This window comes from Anopheles moucheti, assembly GCF_943734755.1.
Source record: "Anopheles moucheti chromosome X unlocalized genomic scaffold, idAnoMoucSN_F20_07 X_unloc_4, whole genome shotgun sequence".
NCBI classification, from domain to species: domain Eukaryota; kingdom Metazoa; phylum Arthropoda; class Insecta; order Diptera; family Culicidae; genus Anopheles; species Anopheles moucheti.
Genome location: NW_026453548.1, coordinates 388455 through 392500, shown reverse-complemented (window position 1 = coordinate 392500; position 4046 = coordinate 388455). Strand labels below are relative to the sequence as shown.

The 4046-nt window shown below is 57.2% G+C and overlaps 1 non-coding gene and 1 pseudogene across 1 annotated transcript; both read right to left on the bottom strand.

Moving 5' to 3' along the window:
• LOC128308471 (uncharacterized) overlaps positions 1 to 77 on the bottom strand; it is a 3552-nt pseudogene extending 3475 nt beyond the window's left edge.
• Positions 78 to 474: 397 nt separating this feature from the next.
• Positions 475 to 632, bottom strand: LOC128308443 (5.8S ribosomal RNA). Its single transcript, XR_008288310.1, has one exon. It is a non-coding gene; the product is annotated as a 5.8S ribosomal RNA (ribosomal RNA).
• Positions 633 to 4046: the final 3414 nt, after the last annotated feature.

The window sequence follows — 4046 nt, the reverse complement described above, 5'->3', positions numbered from 1 at the left end:
GAATCCCTGTTGGTTTCTTGTCCTCCCCTTATTAATATGCTTAAATTCTGGGGGTTCTCACACATCACTTGAGGCCTACGTTGGATTTTTCCCGAATGGTAAATAGTAGCACGCACTTGTTCGCTTGTATCCAGCGGGTGGGCGTACCGCACGCGTTACACGACTCGGCCAGACGGCGGGTCCCGGCAACAGACGGCAAGCCAGGTGTTCAAGGGCTTCCGGTGCTCCCAGGTTGTCTTATAGCCGAAGTTCGAACCGTGCGACACGACACGCACCCACTGGGCCAACTGTACCGCCTTACCATTTCAGCGCCCAAGGTCCCCCGCGGAAGGGGTCCGAGCACGCCATGATGCACAGTGCGCCAAACGCGTGTGTTCAAGCCTGCGACACACTCCCGGGCGTGCTGCTCGCCCAGGCGTGCCGCTGGTACGCGGGCGTCCTGTAGTTATGGAATAGTGTGTAACAAGAATTGGTAGGCACTCAAGAATGTGTGCATCGGTCGGGTTTAAACGTCCGATGCGCCATATGCGTTCAACGTGTCGGTGTTCATGTGTCCTGCAGTTCACATTCTGACGCGCATTTAGCTGCGGTCTTCATCGATCCATGAGCCGAGTGATCCCCTGCCTAGGGTTTTGGTATGTTCAACTGTCTCCTATGTTTTCGTTATGCGCTAGGTGCGTCTCTCACAACTTAAGTCCCCGGACAGCGTAACCGTGCACCTCTCGGTTCCTTCGAAGCCGTCCAGGGTGGACAAGGATGACCATTGGTCTTCCTTCCCATTGATCGACGCTCGATGTGGGCGGCATCGGCGCGATCTTGCACAACTTTCGTTCTCTTGATTAGGTTCTCTCTCGCTCGAGGCCAGTGTTTAAATATGTTCTAGTGGGTCTTTACCTTCGCCCATGTGTCACACACTTTACGCGTTCGATGGCTGCCATTGGGAGTGTGCGCACAGGTACGAAGGCCACTGGCCTACGGTCGCGCACGCTCAATATCGTAGTATAGACACACCTCTCTCGCGGGTCTAATTGGCGTGCGCGGCCCCCAAGGTAACATAGCAGTTTGTTCTGCTGATACCGTGTTTCTCTATCTCTCTAACCAACTCACACAACAACATATATATTGATCGGTAATGATCCTTCCGCAGGTTCACCTACGGAAACCTTGTTACGACTTTTACTTCCTCTAAATCATCAAGTTCGGTCAACTTCGGCCATGCCAGCTGCAGCTCACGAAGGAACCGCGGAAGGTGTGCCTCCAGAGACCTCACTAAATAATCCATCGGTAGTAGCGACGGGCGGTGTGTACAAAGGGCAGGGACGTAATCAGCGCTAGCTAATGACTAGCACTTACTAGAAATTCCAGGTTCATGGGGACCGTTGCAGTCCCCAATCCCAACTAAATGAGCATTTGGGTGATTTCCCGTTCCTCTCGGAATGGGGGCGCCAATTGGCGAGAACACGCTGCTGCTCACATTGTAGCACGCGTGCAGCCCAGAACATCTAAGGGCATCACGGACCTGTTATCGCTCATTCTCACCTTGCTAAACACAAGTTGTCCCGCTAAGCAGGGCAAACGTGGCCGACGACCGCCCGTGAAGGGGCCGCCGGCCTTGACGTCAGGTGCGCCCGGAGGTGCACTGCTGACAGCGTTCTAGTTAGCTTGTTTGAGTCGCGTTCGTTATCGGAATTAACCAGACAAATCATTCCACGAACTAAGAACGGCCATGCACCACTACCCTTAAATTTGAGAAAGAGCTCTCAATCTGTCTTACCTCGATAAGTTCGGACCTGGTAAATTTTCCCGTGTTGAGTCAAATTAAGCCGCAAGCTCCACTTCGTTTTTTTTTTTTTTTTTGTTAACACTCAGGGATTTATTTGTACAAAGCTTAAAATAAACTTATATCTATCCCTTTTCTCCCCCTCCTGGACCCGTTCCCTAGCGGGGCTTGGGACCAGGAGTATTAAGCGCAAGTGGCATCGCCTTTATTAATTCAATTAATCGTATGGGTCTCCCATCGCATTCGATAATGCCGTTCCTCTATTTACTTTCCACCCCCGAAATTCCCCTCGCTTATCGGCCGGAAGTAGTAGATTCCGTGATAGATGCCAGGGAATCTGCAGATAGCACCTCACGCACCCCCTGGTTGGACGGCTCCCTTCGTGATGTTCGACGTAGCCGCTCCATCTCTCGTCTTCTCACACGCCGCCGGATGATGTCCGCCTCCGAAGGGGCTGTCCGACTCCGCCGGCTTCTACCTCGTGGGACTGGTGGTAGAGTCCCTTCCCTCGCTCGTTGACGATAGACCCGCTGTAGGTAGAGTCTTCGCTCATGTCGCGCTCTCAAGGTACTCGGAGAAGGAGGCAGTCCGCGTCCTCGTGTGGGGATGGGTGGTGGCGCTTCTCCTGCTTCCTCCGCCTGCACCGCCGCCATCAGAATGATCCTCTCACGATCACGTTCAGCTGCTGCCAGTGCGGATGCAAGGCGCACTTCCGCCCGTTCTTCAGCCCTTCGACGACCTCTTCTGTTTCGGCTGGCTCGACCTCGGTTGACTCGGAAGAGGTCCGCCACCCCGTCGACAGACACCTGCTCGCCATCCTGTGCACCAGCGTCGTCTGCTGATGTTATCGCCGGTTGCGATTCGAGATGTGCACGAAGGTTGGGCTGCAGCTCATCCTCGCGCCAGAGCTGCTGTAACACCTTCGTGATTCTGCGAGCAGCTTCCTGGATGTTGTTCCACCGCTCGGGGCTCTCCAGCAACTTCATGCCCATGTTGTCCTCGTTGACCGGGTCGCTGGTGCCGTACCCCAGCAGCTCCACTCGGATATCCTGGAACACCTCGCACCGGAACAGCACGTGGGCCACCGACTCGACAGACCCCGGGCACCGTGGGCACTCCGCCGATGGGGCAAAACCGCAGACATGGAGGTATTCCCGGAAGAAACCGTGCCCGGTTAACACCTGCGAGAGGTGGAAATCCACCTCTCCATGCCGCCTTCCCATCCACTGGTGCAGGTCCGGGATCACTCGGTGGGCCCAAACCACGTACCGACTGGCCGTTGATGCTGCGGCCGCCTCGTCCCATGCTCTCTGCCACTCCTGCAGAGTCCGCTGCCGCTCCTCCAGCCGGATGTCCTTGCGGCTGGCACCCGGAGCAGCTAGGAGCCTCCGATGGCACCTTGCGTCCTCTCGCACCAGCAGCCTGAACGGCACAAGGCCTGCTAGCACGACTCCGGTCTCGTATGCCACCGACACGAACGAGCTGGTGACGCCACGTGCCAGGGGCTTCTGCACCTGGGCCAGCTTCCGTCGGCACCACTGCAGATCCGTCGCCTCAGACCACACGGGGGCAGCATACCGGACGATCGACTCCGCCACCGCCGCCAACAACCGACGCTTGGCCACCTGGGGTCCACTGTGGTTTCTCATGACTGAGGTGACCACGCCTACCACGCGGAGGGCTTTGGCCGTCGACAGCTCCACGTGTGGCTTCCACGAAAGGTGGTCGTGGATCTGGACCCCCAGGTACCGGATCGACTGCTTACTGTGGATGATGGTGTCTCCGACGCGGAACGGCACCCTCAGTTCACCTCTCCGCAGGCTGGAGATCATCACGCCCTCGGTCTTCTCCGGAGCGAGCTGCAGGTGATGGTCCTCCATCCAGGCCGCGATCGCGTCCACCGCCTGTTCAGCTACAGATGCCGCCTCCTCTGGTGTGCACCCCTGTGCCAGGACCGCAATATCGTCCGCAAAGCCGATGACGCTGGCCCCTTCGGGGAGCTCGACCCGTAACACGCCGTCATACATAATGTTCCACAGTGTCGGGCCCAGGATGGACCCCTGTGGAACACCTGCAGTCACTCGACGTGTAACGGGCCCGTCTGCGGTGTCATAGACGAGCTCCCTGTCGGTGAAATAGTCCTTCAGGATGTTGCGGATCTGCCTCGGCACGCCCTTGTCCTCGAGCGCAGCAGCGATGCACTGCCAGCTGGCAGTGTTGAATGCGTTGCGCACGTCCAGTGCAACAACCAGGAGGCAGCGCTTGT